Here is a 17,171-nt window from a genome sequence, read left to right on the forward strand (position 1 = left end):
ACCCCCCCCCCAAACCCACTTCAACTTGCTATAATGCTCCAGCAAATATGATCAAATGTGAAACAATTACTTTCCACAGTGAGAGAGACACCCATAATACTTGCTCAAACTGTGCGGAATGCAGTCAAATCAGTTAATGAATTGGTTTATGAATGACACTGAATTTTCAAGAGGGCATAGCACAAGAAAAAATAGCAAAATAAAACTAGGAATGTAGAAAAAGTGTTGAATCTCCCTATAGTTTCTGGTGGTTTCTGACATGCAGCAACATTTGTTTATTGACATGTATATTCCACATTTCCTTACAGAATTTGAAAGTCCTGGACAGCTTACACCAAAGTTTAAACACACCAATAATTAAGCTACAAACAAACTCTAAAACTAGATCACAAACTAGAACACAAGTACAACTCAAAGAAACAGATTAAACACTGCTAGGAAAAGGAGCAACAAAATCAAGCATGGGTCAGGCTAAAGATCTGCCAGACCTTCAGTTTATGACAGGCCATGAGCAGGGAGGGGACCACATGGATTTCGTGGGGCAAAGAGCTCAACAAACTAGTCACAGTAACAAACAAGGCCCTTTCCCACCAACCACATTTGAGAAGGACCTCCACCAATGCCTTGAACGGATGGTCAGTCTCATGAGACATGAGAGGCAGGCTACAGTCCATTAAGTATCCTGGTCCTAAGCCATTCAGGGCTTTAAAAGTAAAACCAGTACTTTGAATTGAGCCTGGAAACAGAGCAGAACCAATGAAGCTGGTAACGAAGAAGAGTTACATGCTCCAGGAAACCAGCTCTGGTCAGAACACTAAGCAGCAGCAATTTGTACCAGCTGCAGTTTTTATTCCAATTTGCTTGCAAAAGCAGCTCCATGTAGAGAGCTTTGCAATTATCCAATCTTGATGTAACTAATGTATGTGTGACTGTGGGCAGATCCTCTTCCTGCTGGAAAGGGCCAAATTGGCACACCAGTCTAAGCTAGGCAAAGCACTCTTGGCCACATCCAGAAGCATTACCAAGTGGCAAACCAGGTTTTTCAAGGGGAGTACAACCCCCTCCAAAAATGTATCCCTGTTGCTGGATCAGAATGCTAGTGAGTAAAAGAACTTCTGTTCTGCCTTGATAAAGTTTCCACATGCCAGCCCAGATCTGACTGATTTGGAGCCTCCACAATCGTTCTGGTCTGAGACAGAGCAAGAGTCATTGCTCAATGCACACTGATGGCATTCAACTCCAGACAATCCCTTCCAGAAGCTTCATATAGATATTAAACCGCATTGAGGATGAAATGGAAACCTGTGGAACATCACATGTAAACAGCTATGGGAACTAACAAAAGCTTCCAGGAAACACTAGAGCCACCACAAAATGGTACCCACAAGCCTAATTCCAGCTAGGTGCTCCAGGAGGATAGCATAGTTGATACTATCCAAGACAACTGAAAAGGTTGAGCAGAACCAACAGGAAAGCACCCACCCCCACAATCTAGTTCCCAGCATAGATCACCCAAGCCAACTTCACTCCCCAAACTAGGCGGAATGCCAGCCTAAAGCAGATCCAGGTATTAGTATCATGCATAAATCCCTGGAGCTGAGTCACCACTATTGCCCAGGTTCCTTTCCCCCAAATGGTATACTGGAGACTGGTTGGAAAGTATCCAATATGGTGGAGTCTAATGACGGCTTCTTTAAAAAGGAGCTTGCTTTATGCTTCTTGAAACAGCACCTGCTCATAAAGCATCGTCTAAGACCTCTTAAGCCACTTGAGCCAAGTCTCCTCTGGTAGCCTCAAAAAGCCAAGAGGAGACAAGATTTCAGTGCACAGATGGTTGGCCTCATTCCTCTAAGGCAGGGGTAGGCAACGTGTTGCTCTCTAGATATTGCTGAACTACAACTCCCATAATCCCCAGCTGCAAAATTGTGGCTATACTATATTATATATGTATATAATATACATTTGGTGGGCTTTGTATATTAAGTCTATTTGTTCAATCAACATATTACTGATTAAACTTGCATTTCAGGCGGTATAGACATATGCTAAATAAAGAAAGAAACAAAATTATGACAGAGCTGATCAGTTAGGTTAGAAATGAAGGTCTTAGCTGAAAAACAAACAACTGCCAGGCCATTCGCCATGCTAATCAGGGGGGCCACGGAGGGCTCATCGGGGTTGCAGTTCAGCAACATCTGGAAAACAACACGTTGCCTGCCCCTCCAATTGAGAAGTATCCATAAGTATAGCTACTCATTTTGGAATCAAGAGCATAACCAAGGAGAGCAACTCTATCCATAAAGCACATTGCAAAGTGATCACAGTGGACTACTGCAGGATTCCTCTTCCTTAACACACAGTTTGATAGCCTCCATTGCCCTTGGAGTCCTCTTCACTTCCTACGGGCGTGACTGAGTTAAGCTACCACACAAGGATTTGTTGCTGGCAGTAACAGAGAAGGACAATGTCTGATGTGTGCCGCCCGCCGCCCGCCCCCCACCCCAAATTAGGCTGCAAATTGGCAGAAAGTATTTAAGCACCACACAGGGATTTCATCTCCCTCATCACACCCCCACCTTTCCCCTTCTTATCACTGGTCAAAGGTTTAGGATTTACCCTACTGCAGATGTGCAAATACTAGATCTAATTTCAACAGAGCTGTATATAGGGCACAAGCCTATAATCATAACAAATATACAGATGTTGAACACAGATGTTCTTGTGCCCAGGCCTGGGCACATCCTGTTAACATATTTGTTGAGGCTAGTTGTTAAAGCTGAGCTAATGCCAATCTTCTTAGAAGATTAATAATATACTCGCACTGCATTACCAAACCATTAAACACACTTGTTCATCTTTAATACACCGTCTTACTGAAGGCACTGTCTGAACAAGGTCAGAGTTACTTACTGTACCCCACCTTCTCCCCCCCCCACTAATGCTTGCTTGTGCTGGCGTTAAATTCCAGCTCACTCTAATCTCCACTACCACAGGCTTCTGTACAGATGGCACCAACATATTCTGCAAAGGGAGCCCTTTCAGAAGACACTGCATGGAAGTGAGACAGTCAGAACCTAGGATACAGTAAATGGAGTAATTTGAAACAATTTGGTTTCATGTTGGAAGCTATTAGGTTTCACTAGTCATTTCAATTTTATTAAGCAGTTGGGGTTGCTGTATTATAGTTGCTCTGTTGCTAATGATAATCTCCCTGGTTTGTTTGTTTTTTGAAAGGCCTTACAATAGAAAAAAAATTAAACTGCTAACCTATTTATAAACAGTACAGCAAAGAAGTGCAATGCTCCTGGGTTATACCTCAGCGATATCTTCTTTGTTAATAAAGAAGATAGTCCATTCTAAAAGGTCTCTGAAAGCAGGGTATGTTAGTGAACTGATCATAACAATTTTTTCACACAAGCGCATACGTCCAACTGAGGCTCATAGCCTGATTGCATTTACGTTTACTCAGAAATTGCAGCACTTGCTAAAATAAGAGGTATTGTCTTACATATCCTTCATTTCAGGACAAGCAGTTGCATCTGTACTTCTGCAAACTATGTTGCTTATAAGATAAGAAGTTTTAGGTGGTCTTTCCTTGGAATTGGTGGTCTTACCTTGGACCTGTTGAATGCACCTGATTTCTCCACAAAATGAAAAATGGGAGAGAATGGTTCACCGGGAAGAGGTACCAGAAAATAATGGCATTTGGAGCATATAGAATAGGTTAGTTCCTCTTCTCTAGTTATGACAGAGTTGGGATTGACCAGAAGCCATCAAGACTAATACAAACCTGTACCACCCACCCCATCAACCTACAGAATCCTACACAATCCCCAACCTACTACTACAGACCTCTGTGATGTATGCTAGTGGCTGGAGAGAATTTGATTAAAGGACACCAAACCCCTTGGTGTGCTGAAGACCTTTTTCTTATCAGATTCCTTCTGGTAAGGCTTCTACCCCAGCATGCACCTGGGTTTCTGTTCTGGATGCTGGCTGCAGTGGAATTTGGCATCATTTCTGTTGCAGACTCCTGGTCTATAACAAGCAACTTCCACTAGCTTCCATTACACATGTGCATTCTTCTCAAGCCAGTTTTGCAGTACTTTATTGCTATAGGAAGGCCTGTTGAATGAACATGAAAGAGATTGTTTTTTGCCCCTTCAGTCCTGGCTCTTACCGAAAGAAAATAAAATCCATTCAGAATTACTTCTATTCTTCCAGACAATACCTCTCCCACTACAATTGAGTAGAGCCCTTTAGAAAGTGAGAGGAAAAGAGCCAATATTTTAGCAATGGTTGCTGAGGTGCTTCAGTGAAGACTCACTTTATTGTAAAATGTCATTGTGAAAAACACTGAAATAAACACAAGGGCAGGGGAGGGTTCTTCTTGTAATGCAGAAAGCAAAGTAACAACAATAATGTTATTTGTCCCTGTTGTCAAAAGGAAGTTGTGCTTGATAGCTTAGCCAATAACGCACACCGTATATTTACACTAAGCATTAAATAACTATTACGCAAAGAAGTGCTCCACTATAATGTCTAAGCACATTTATGGAAAGCTATATTATATTGCCAAGTTTATTTTAGTCCAATGGAATCCCAAGAGGATATTTTGCATCTTTATGTGTTAACTTGAAAAAAGTGGGGGGAGAAGTAGAGTGCATCTGTGGAGCGGTGCACACATCATACCTGGATAAATCATGGCACAATTACACAGTAAACTTTTCTTTGATGAGACGGCGATGTGATGACATGTAATTACATTTCCCCCTCCCCTGTGCTGCATTGCGTGTTTATCAAAATGTTAATGCAAGCATAACAACAGACTGGGTGTTTGTGCCAAAAAATGTCAGAGCCTTCTAGCTGCCAATCAAACATATGAAAATAAGAATCACAAATGAGCAAGAGAGGCTTGATGGGCCAACTGACAGCAAGTGCTCAGCTAACTGACAAATGTGCTGCATCCCTCTAACCCAGCACCTTTGTGTTGTAATGCATCTAATGGGGGCAGGGGGAGGGAGAGAGATCTTACTACATCAGTGGAACAGACTGAAAAGGAACTATGCAAATCCATAGTGTGAAGGAACTGAAATTGTGAACATTCTAATCGGGTTCAGCTCTTCTCTTGGGCTGCAATCTCACACGGTGTGAATGAGTGAGACAGACTGAAGAACAGGGTGTGGAAATGTCAGACTCCATAAGTGAGTTCGTGTCCAGCACTGTTTTGGGTAGAGGCTTCCAACTCAAGCTTCTTAGCCAGGCTGGCATCAGTGAGCAGCTGCCAAGGGCTCAGAGTCATCTGAAGGGCCCACCACTGAATCCCGAGACAACCCCTGCACTCTTAGCATTTGTGCAGTGGTGCCCATGGTTCTTCACAAACTAGGGCTGTGCGAAACTTCCAAGAGAAACATTGCAAGTTTCATCAAAACAAAAGCTTTCTTCAATAATCTCTTGGATATTCTGTCTAAGAAGGAATCCCCAGAAGAAATAAGTGGAAACCCTATCTTATGGAACGGGACTTAGGGATGGACATGACTTTGCATCACAAACTTTGCAGTTCTGGCTAAACTGTTTGGTTTTATGCTACTTGTATGGTATCAAAAGCAAGTTACACAGGGAAAGGAGGTTGTGTGATAAGCAGGGAAGCTTCGAGGCTCTGAACTAAGAAGAGGCAAAGAGCAGCTGTGATCATGCCTTTTATGTTTGGAAATGGGAATGTTTCATGAAAGAGACTAATAAAAAAAGTTCAAGTCCACAGAGAAGGAGGAATCGAGGTTGTGGAAGGGAGGGGAGTAAAGGGAAGAGAGAGAACAGGATCAAACACATACACAAAACACCAGAGACAAAAAGCAGGCACAGCATGGGCTGCAAATAAAAGATGCGTGAATTTCGGGAAGCCTTGAAGAAAAGGAAGAGCAAACATAGAGGTATGTTTAATCAGATGCCCCCAGAAGCTTTACAGACATCTAAGGAACTAGCATGTAACACTTTGTGCTTATGCAGCACCCTTCATCCACCAATCTCAAAGCACTTGTCAAATGAGGCAAACAGAGTCCTGCAATACAGAAGGAGAAAACAAAAGGTGCTCCAAGAGGAGTGGACTTGTCAAACATGGTGCTGACTGATTCTGATGGCATTTCAACTACTTACCAGTTTCACTAAAAAGGTCAAAGCTACAGATAAATGCAGCGTAGTGGTAGTAGCAACTGAGAAAGAAAAGCAGGAAGAGGTATAAATGCATTGCAAATAAAAGAAATGAATCCCAGTTTTCCAAGAGTGGGTGGGTGCAGATTTCACTGCATTCAACAAGCACACACAAAGTACTCCTAACTTTTGAAACTCTATCAATACCAAAATGATCATGGAAGTAGCTGGCACTGTTTTGAGGATCTAATTTAGTGGAATGGCATGCTTTTTATTTTTGCTGATCTCACAGCCACTATGAAGGTAAACCAGTGAGCCCACAATAGAGCCTGAGCCCAAGTAGCTGCTTGCCTTCTCGTCCCAGGCCACCTTTCAGACAGTGAAGCATCTGCAAAATCACTGTCATCAAAGGAGATGTAAGACACTAGATTCCACAGTACATCCATCTCTGAACAGGCATAAGATAAGGCACTTTGCATTTCATGTTTAGTCCATTTCTGCAAAGGCTTCCAGAAGGCTTTCTGTACTTGCTCAGCAACATCCTAAGTGCTAACATTTTTGTATACAAAATGTGAGAATATAGCAATGACCCAGATGAAGGGGAATATAGTACCTACTTTATTATGGGATATGCAGGTGCCTGAGGTGAACCTTAGTGTAAGGATTAGGGTTGCACCAAAGCCCTCTTGAGACATTTAAAGAAATGCATATAGTGTCCAAAGACTGCTTCCACAAGCCTTGCTCTGATGTGCCCATCCCCTCTCTGTCCACAATAACTGTGTTTGTATTCTGTGATTCTGGGGGGCCCCACTGGGCAGAATCTGTCCACAGTTAAAGCTGCAGACAAAGTTGTTACAATTGACAGTGGCTTCTGAGCATGTTAGTGCTGGGGAGCAGCTTGTGAGAGGATACTTGAGACACTATGGCTGCATGTGAACATAATGGGGAACAAGAGTTGGAGGGACCTGTGGTTTTCTTGCCATTACGTCCGAACACAGCCAACTCCAGTCATGCTGATGAGACTCCAATCTGAACTCTCAGCTTGTAGTGAAGTTCGCTGCTCCAAACTGTGGTTCCAGGGAGCCTCCTTTTCATCCAAATGCAGCACTGGAGGCTGTATTTGGTCAGACTGGCATTGAGGGAGGAAGCTCCACCCTTTCTCCCCCCCTGATTGGCTGTGCAGGCTATCCTTCAAGCAAGAAGGAAGCCCACACAGCCAGCGCCCCCGCCTCTCTGCAGTTTTGCTGACTTCAGAGAGAACGCTCTCCTGGATGGCCAAATGCATACGGGAAAGCGGGGGGAGGGGTATGGAACTGCAGGTTCATTGGACCCACAGTTCAGTGTTACATGTGAATTTGACCTATGTGAATATAGCATCCCTGGTTTTTTAAAACCAGGCTCACGAGAGCTCAGGAGTCTCCAGTTTCAATTTTTAGGATAAAAATAATACAGTGGAGTAGAAATATTTCCTGAGAATCAATTTGATCATACAAGTGTCAACTCTTTTTTCAATCCTGTTCAGTGTTACCAATTCACCTGTTTTCTACTTCTTCCTGAATAAATCACATAGGTCATCCTACCCTATCAGGGAGGAAACACATAGTAAATAGGATGATATAATGGTCATTTTTGGCTCTATGATTACAGCAATGGTGGGGAAACGTACATGCATGATTTCACCTAGTCAGGAATCACACAGTAAACAGGGATCAGACCACACTCCTACGCAGCCAATAAGATTTAACAGAAGTCAATGCAAATGAATTGAATATTTTCATTGCAACAAGTGTCAAAAATGAGGTCTTTCAATGCAGAACGTTTGCAAAATGATGCAAATACTGTAGTTTCAGTTCAGCCTTAGGATAATTCTTTTTGTCTTCACAATAATAGTGAGAAGCTGAAAGATCTTCCAAATTAGCCATTGGAAAGAATTATAAGAGGGAGAGTCATTCTATTAATATCTTGCACATTTAAGGCTGAGGGGGACATTTACCTTCCTTAAGTGTTGAGCAGAGCTATTATTATTTTTTTACATTTTATATCCCGCTCTTCCTGCAAGGAGCCCAGAGCAGTATACTACATATTTAGGTCTCTCCTCACAACAACGCTGTGAAGTAGGTTAGGCTGACAGAGAAGTGACTGGCCCAGAGTCACACAGCTAGTATCATGGCTGAATGAGGATATGAACAGCATGCAAATCCTTTGGCACTTAAGTAGTGATATTTTCTCTTTGGTTTCTCTTTGGTAGCCCCCTATGTAAAACCCTTTATATGTTGGGGATGCAGCTCCTGATGGCATAGACTCAGCAACTCTATTGACTACGGTCATCAAGGGAAGAGACTTTCCCTCACTGGCCATGCTTTCTCGACTCTGATCCCCACTCTCTTTGTCAGACGGATAGTCTCAGCTTTCATTCTCTCCCCTGGAGAGACTTCCTTCTCCCCTCTTTTCCTGTATGTAGCTAGCAGCATGGCAAGTAGGCCTTATCTCCCTTCCTGATGGATATCCTAAATAAGCTACTCTAATTAGAACTTTTAATGCCATGTCTCCAGACGATATTAATTAGCAGTGCTCTCCTTATCTGTGCAATTCCACTGCAGTTGGGGTAGATAAAGAAGTCTCCCCTCCAAGCTCTCTAACATTAAATATCATCAAAAGGGGCTGCCTTGTGGGTTTTCACTTGGGATGCTGCCTATCCTTATCAAGGGGTCCACCATGCTTCTTCCGAAAGCCTGATTCAGCAAAGTTGTGACAAATAAGATTTAAATTTGTCTATTTCTGCAAAGAGAAGCCATTGACAGGAACAAAGGAAGAAAAAAAGATTCTATACACATTCCGAGGATGATGGGAATGATTGAATTTGCTGACGGGTAATTGCAATGCTGATGAGCATAAAAAGAAAGATACTTAAGAATAAAATGAAAAGATGCATGCTTTCCTGCACTGTTAAGTGTATTCAACTGGAAATTGTTTGGAAAAGACTTCTGAGCCCATATCATGCATTGCCCATGAGCAAACACACCCCAGCATGGTGTGGTCAGCAGCTGACTGAAATCCTCATTCTAAAGTCTCAAAATCATTGGAAGTTTGCTCACAACATTCGTATGGAGGTGGACAATTCCAAGTGAAACGTGATCCTGTACCCACTACTCCATGGGTTCTCAAACTTCGATCCCCACATGTTGTTGAACTTCAACTTCCATAATCCCCAGCCACAATGACCAAGTAGCTCTGAGTTATCTACACCAACTGGCAATGACTCTCCAATGTTTCAGACAGGAGTCTTTCCCAGCCCTACATGGAGATGCTGCCAGGGATTGAACCTGGGACCTTCAGCATTCAGATGCTCTACCACTGAGCTATGGCCTCATCCCTTAAGGGGAATATTTTACAGTGCTCACAGATCATCATCCATCAAAATGAGAACCATGGTAGACCCTGTTTAGCAAATGGAACAATTCACGCATGCGATGAGAAGACCTGGTCTCCTCCCTTAACACTCACACTCTTCCAATGCACTTTCCAGGACACTTTCCAGGACTCCTAGAAGTAAGCAACCACTGACCCATCTGGACAAACTACAGGGAAAGAAAATACAACTGTTCTATGTTTGGGCTGATTAGTGCCCCAGCAGTATAACATAGAAATCCTGTATCCCTCTCCAATTACCCAGCATTCTTTCCCATTCACTTCACTTTTTAGACCATGGCTGTACAAAAAAACCAAAACCCTAGTTAGAGAACATGTAGCTGAATTTGTGGGCAACCTGTCAGCTTTAGAGTACGAGGTAAAACTAAACAGGCTGCTGTAGCCATTCTCTTTACCTAAAGCCTCCTATAACAATGCTGCATGATGATATCACTAGGAATATATGAAACTGTCTTATACCAAGTCAGACCATTGGTCCATCCAGCTCAGTACTGTCTACACTGACTGGCAGCTGCTGAACTGGCTGTTCGCAAGCTGAGCATCCACAAGCCAGTGCGATTGTGAAGAAAGAAAAAAGGGTGTTAAGGCAACAAGCTAGTATGATTATCAGGACATATTCATACCATGAGTATCACTCATGGTGTACACCCTACACCAGCTTTTCAAATGTTGCAGGCACTAAAAAGGGAGTTTGGTCTTCCAAACTTCAAATTTCTTAAGACAATTTGGTTTTGTAGGACAATAACCTGCATGTAAAAGGGAGAATCCCACAATCCTATCCTATAACCCCCACTATACTTTATCAGGGGGAGAGCAACTGGCCCTATCCAACCCCATCACAGCATTCCTCCAGTGGCCGTTGCTGGTATCTGCCTTATGTTTCTTTTTAGAATGTGAGCCCTTTGGGGACATTGGACCATCTTATTTATATATTTATTTTTCTATGTAAACTGTTTTGAGAACTTTAGTTGAAGAGTGACATATAAATATCTGTAGTAGTAGTAGTATAGTAGTATACTGTTGGGACAGGGCTGTAGCTCAGTTACAAGAGCATATGCTTTGTATGGAGAAGATTCCAGGTTCAATCCCATATATCTCCATGTTGGGCTGGGTCTTAAACCCTAAACAGCTGCTTGCAATCAGAGTAGACAATATTGACCTAGATGGACCAGTGGTCTGACTCCATATAAGCTTAGCTTCCCATGTTCCTATGCTAAATGTATTTTTTTCAGCCCTCTCTCCAAAGCAGGTGTTAGATAATTCAGTAATTAGTATGCACATCTAACTCCATCGCAGCCTCTGTTGATCTCTCAATTATAGTTAGCTGGGTCCTCTGCCGTTTGCAGTAGTTAATTAGAGCATTATTGAACAGACTGGCTTTGTAGCCAAGCTTTGTAATCAACTGACAGCTCAGTCCTGTGTACTTAGAAACAGTTTAGTCCTTGACCTGAGCATATCAGGTCTAAGATGCAGATGCCAGTGGGAATGATTCGTATCAGTCTTCCACCACTGCAACAACTAAAGATGGCATGCTTGCAAGAAGGGAAGAGTGTTAAAACAGGGAATATCAAGAGCAATCCCACTGGATGCTTTCATTCCTAATGCTGCAAGACATAATAGGAACACAACGTAGTGTGCATATTAAAATGCAGAGTTGAAGAAGTGGCTTTACTGGGTCACTGTAGGACTGGAGAATTCATACAACCTGGCACAATCTGACACCAATTGAACATAGGGGCGGGGACAGCTCCTGCATTTCAGATCACATATAATCATTTCTCCAAGTGCCGACATATATAGTCAACTAAACAGTTCTATATTCTCCTAGTCTGAATTATTTCCCACCCCCAACATTCCTTTTATAGATGTTGTTCAATGCAATGGTTATAGGGAGCGTAGAGTTGTGTAAAGTTATCTTAAATAGCATGGCCTGAACCACAGAGGCATTCTAGCAGACAGCAACATTTTGGGCAAATATACCAAGTCAAGTTGAGGAGAAAGTACCATTCTGTAAAGTACAGAGTACCACTCTGTTGCTCAGCACACAGCCCTGCTATGTGTTGCCTCTAGAGCAGTTTTATTCATTGTAAGGCATGGGGGCCGGTGGTGGCCCCCATCAACCCAAAGTGTGACTCCTTGAGGCTATTCACACACATGTGCAAAAACAGGCTAAGGAAGCCCAGCTCAGTTTGCACATGTGTGTGCTGCCGGGATCGGGCGGCACCATGGCGGCAAACCTGCCTACAGAGCCTCCTCTCAAAATGAGGTTAGGATAGTGATTGCTGTCCTCACCGTGTTTTTCGGCTCATGTGTCAGCTGAAGCAGCTTGCAGCCACAGCTGGTAGATTTGGGGAGGGGGGCGAGGATGCCCATCGTGTACTCCACAGTGCATTATTTGATCTCCGGGAGGGTGGGGCAGTGCATCTCGGCATCCTGACCCTCGGAGCTGCCCGCAACAGCCAATGCTTGTCTGGGCAGGCGATCCGCCCGCCCAGGGATGGCCGAAGGATCGTCTGTGGGGAGGTAAGCGCTTTCAGGCTTCCATCCCACAAAACAGATAGCCCTTTCTCACTGCTCATGAGAAAGGGCTCCTTGACTAATTGGTTATTGGGCCTTTGCAAATCTGAATGCTCTGCTCAGTCCCCCTGACACCATACAGACACGACCATCCCCGCCATGCTGTACTGCACTTGGCCTCACACCAGGGGGCTCCTTAAAGGAAAAGGGAGCTCTCTTGAGCCCCTGCACCATCTTGGAAGGCATGCACAGAGCAATGGGAAGTGTTGCCCATCGAGGGTTTACAACATTGTGTTGGCTGAAATTGGGACGGGGACTCCAAGGGGGGCTGGGAGCATGGCCACCTAGGGGTTGGGCTTGTCTTTTTTTAAAAAAAAATGTTTAAAGCCACCACTGAGCGGCGGCAGAGCTGGATGGTGGCGAGCGCTCTCCTGCCTCCCAAACCAGGAATGGGCCATGGCTGCTCTGTGCAGCTGAACTAAAAGCACTCAAGCAGTTATTGCCACTGACTCACTGCAGGAGGGAGGGATGGAGTGGGAGAGAAGGGGGTGAAAGGGTCCCTTCCTCCAAAATGAGTCAGATGGGCCTGCCTCTCGCCACTGTCCCACTCTGCCACCGCTCAGTGGCAGATTTAAAAGTTTTTTTAAAAAGAAAACAAATTAAGGTCAAAAAGTGGGAGAAATTTATTATTGATTTGATTTGTATACTGCCCTTCCAAAATGGCTCAGGGCGGTTTACAATTAAAACAAACCACTAAAACAGTAAAGAGCTAAAACAAATTTAAAAAACAACATAACAATTAACAATTTAAAAACATTTTAAAACAACAATTAAACAATTACAGTGATTAAAACTCCCGAAATCGGGTTTTGAATTTTAAAATAAACCAGATATTTTTTTAAAAAACCCAAATTTAGGAAGCTGAAAAAGCTTGGGTGAAAAGATGGGTTTTCAGGTCTTTTTAGAAAATTGGCAGAGATGGGGAGGAGTATATCTCAGCAGGGAGCGCATTCCACCATCTCGGGGCAGCGACTGAGAAGGCTCGTCTCTGTGTAGCCACCAAACGGGTTGGCGGTAACTGGAGAAGGACCTCCTCAGATGACTTCAATGGGCGGTGGGGCTCAAATTGCATCCCGAACAGGACGAGCATATCCCCGCAGCAAGTAGGGACATCCCGCACAGTGCAGGACAGTTGGCAGTCCTAAGCCTATCCCAGTGCTTTACCCATAGAGATCCTTAAAGGGCCCTCCCAGCACTAAGAAAAGTGCAGTACTGTGTGGAGGTCAGCATGCTGAGAAACACCTTTCAGATTTTTGCCAAAGTAGCCCCTGCTTAAAAAATATTAAAGATCTCCACTCTAGAGTATTTTATTTATTTATTTATTTATTTTATCATTTTTATTCCGCTGTTCCTCCAAGGAGCTCAGAGTGGTGTACATAGTTAAATTTCTCCTCACAACAACCCTGTGAAGTAGGTTAGGCTGAGAGAGAAGTGACTAGCCCAGAGTCACCCTGCAAGTATCATGACTGAATGGGGATTTGAACTCGGGACTCTCCAGTTCTAGACCGTCACTCTAACCACTACACCATGCTGGTTCATTTATGACAATACTGCAGCATGCGGGAGGCAAGTATAAATGTAGATTTTCATTGACACAAATAGGCTCACAGCTCCAGGATGCCACAATCTTTTGCTGTCTCTGCCACTTGTGGAACCCATTCTGACAATTCTCTGCCTTTGTTCTAACCAACACCGCCACATCTTGACGTGACATTTCAGACCAAAGGGCATTTTTGTGAAACAAGCAAAATAAAGTGAGTGAAGATTAATATGGTATTGTGGAAGTATCTAGGCTGGGTTTTAAGTTAAACTCTGCAGGAAGGTAGTGGCTGTTTGCAGCATTGCCTCAAGCTGAGAATATACTCAAATCAAGTTACTGCTCTCAGAGCCCCTCAAATGAACGCTAAAGCGAGACAAAGGAGACACACAGTGAATTAGGGCTTTGACGTTTTGCATCAAAAGGGCATCCATTTCAGGTGGTTTTATCACTGACCTGCATATGGAAGTAGCTGCTATTACATCCTGGAAGCAGAGCTCGGGGAAAGAAATAAACAAAGAGCGAAGATTTAAGAAATTAAGAAAGCAATTTAGAAGAGGATAATTAGATCTCCCTTTTGCACCACATTGGGAAAATTAAATTACATTTTTATGAAGGTGTATGTATCCGCTCAGAGAAGTATTGTAGAGAGATTATTTTTTTTAATATTCTAACTCTACTATCCCATCTCTTTTTTCCTTTTGCTTCCAAGAAAGTGGCACTTTTAGCCTTCAGCTGTCGCAGGCGTTCATCTTCAATAATTGCATTTGCTGCATAAATTGCCAACAAACGCAGAGAATAAAATTAGTTTTTTTTTAAATGAACCCAAATGGAAAACCTCTAACAAATATCAGATGGAAGAAACCATTTGCTCTCATTTCAGATGCAGACAAAAAGCAGGGACAAGCCCGCTTCTATATTTTGAATGACTGAAAATATGTACTTAGGGAAGCCCTGGGAAGAAATGGGCATTTTGAGCCTGAGAATGTTCAGAATTTGGACAGTTCACTGGACAATCACCAAGAGTGAGAGATTATGGGTTCAGTTCTATATTATGTGTGGAGGAGTTGTTCTTAAATACAACACACAACTTACTGAAATTTTCAACAAAAAGGTAAAATACATACACAACTTAAAAATCACCTCAATTCTGAGGCAGAAATATATAATACAACCACAAGAGATGAAGGTTACCAGGAAGCTTTTCCCATTGGGCTCTTAAAGCCCTTTAACTCGTATATGGCAGTTTCCTATGTTCCTATGTTCCTAACTCGCATCTCCTCCAAAATGGAGGGAGTGCATTCACATATTGGCCAGATTCACCCCTAAGTCCCTGCAAGTTATCGGGGAGCAGTTCACACACTATTTGGGTTTTTCACTGCACATTAAGGTGTAGCCCGATTTATATCCAGGGTAAAAAAAAAAACAACCCACTATTTGTGTCGGGTTTTTGGGACAACTTCGAGTTTGCAGTAAATTCCTGTAAATTCTCCCTGTAAATCTCCCTGTAAATTCATGGTAAAGCCTGCTGTGTGTAAAAGTCCCAGGCAAATTACATCAAGTTATAAGAAGACATATTGATTTAGCCAACCGTGTCTTTCCCAAGATTGATGGAGGAAGAAATGGGTCAATATATGCTAAAAGGATACCAAAAAGCATAGAGGATCATTTTTTGCCAAACCTCTGGATAACAGAGTCTGATGGGACAGTTTTTCCTCTGAACATCCGCTATTGAGGACAAAACACAGCAAACATCCAGGCACATTGCTGGCCACTTGGAGCAAGATGCCAGGATCTACTTCTGCCTGTTTCAGGCAATACTTAGGATCTTGTGCTAAGTAACAGAAGATCTCTTAAGTGAGGGAGCACTGACCTAGTGGCTAACAGATCTATGAAAAATTGGATTAAACTGAATAGGGATTTATCACTGGAGCATCTCTCTCAACTCTTCTTCCATAATAAGGTACTATGAGAAAGTAGCAAGCTGGTAGCACTTCCCTCATCTCTCTCTTTTGCTTCTAACTCCTCCTCTATTGGATTTCCAAGCTGGTTTTGCTGACTTTTATTTAATGAGGTTTATTGTTTGCTCTGCATAATTTTCAAAGGCTTGTCACCCACTTCGAGATCGCCTTCAGATCTCCGGCTTGGGGAAGGGAGAAGGAATCTTTGAAGCTGCCTTCATTAATTCAGTATCTAGTTTCTGCATTTAATGCTGCACGTGTTTTGAAGCCACAGTGGAAACATCTAAGAAGATTCCCCTTGATACCACACATTATAAAGAGCAGCTATAAAATAGCTTGGTTTGCCATCTTTGCCTGTGTTGTAACTTCACTTGAGATATCAAAAAAGAAAAATCTAGAATATCAAAAAAATGTTGCTGCGCGACTCCGATAATGACTTCCTACAGCTTGAGATGGCATGGAACAAAGATTTAATTTTAATTATCAGCAGCTCAATTTTTCCAGTCCCTGATTATTGAAAGAGACTGTTGGAAACAGGAAGGACACACACACACACACACACACACACACACACAGACACACAGAGCGCAATGGCATTTCCAAGTCACATCTTGCAATATTTACCAGTTGTGCATTTATTGTTTCTGATGGAGTGCTTTGGTCTTTGGTTGGGCTAATTCTTGTGCGTGTGGGTTGTTTGCAATCCTTTTTCATCATGCCTTACCTTTGCTTATACTACATATGCTTCTTTTGGTCTGCACAATAAATAACTGATTATGGTAACATTTTGGTGTTCTATCTATACAGTATATATTCCCCTTTTCCTCTTTTCTTCCGTATCACCCTACATCAGTACAGGATCATAAAAAATGAAGAATTACTGCTACACTTGAAAGGATTCACATAGATGCCAAATCTGACTTAATGTCCAGTTACAAAAGCCCCCAGACCATTTACCCCCAAACCCAACAGGTCCCTTAGTCTTCATTGAGTACATCATGGCCCAAACTGGATTGTTTTCAGAACTGCCACTTTTGTTTGTTAGTTATCTTTTTTATAAAACGAGGAAAGGGGGGGGTGGAAACAAGAGGAGAGAGAGGAGAAGAAAGAAAGGAAATCAGTGATAAGGAGACACATTTATTAATTTATTATTATTTCTTGTTTACACAGTCAGACAGGTGTTATTGACTGGTTTGTTTTATCCAGACATCGAGTCCTTCCCAAGGACCTGGGATGGCTGAATTTTCTTATCAATGTTGTTGCTGTTGTTATAGATATCGTCACAGACAATATATGTTGTTATAGATATCATCAATTATTATTATTTTAATAAGAATATTCATATACCACTTTTCAACCAAAAAAGTTCTCAAAGTGGTTCACAGAGAGGAAGTATACATAGTTAAAAAGCAGAACTGGGTCCAGTGTTACAAGTTCAGCAGATTAAAGTGGCTTGGCTTGGAAACACTGAAGACTACAAGAAGTGCATACAATGCAGATAGTCTAATCTACAAGCATTG

At 42.5% G+C, this 17,171-nt stretch overlaps 1 protein-coding gene across 4 annotated transcripts in view; it reads right to left on the reverse strand.

The window, feature by feature from the left end:
* The window catches only part of KIRREL3 (kirre like nephrin family adhesion molecule 3), a 780,338-nt gene that overhangs the window by 661,014 nt on the left and 102,153 nt on the right, over positions 1-17,171 (reverse strand). The gene's annotated exons all lie outside the window — the stretch shown is intronic.

The sequence above is a fragment of the Hemicordylus capensis genome, chromosome 8 (assembly GCF_027244095.1).
Source record: "Hemicordylus capensis ecotype Gifberg chromosome 8, rHemCap1.1.pri, whole genome shotgun sequence".
In the NCBI taxonomy this organism is placed as follows: Eukaryota; Metazoa; Chordata; class Lepidosauria; order Squamata; family Cordylidae; genus Hemicordylus; species Hemicordylus capensis.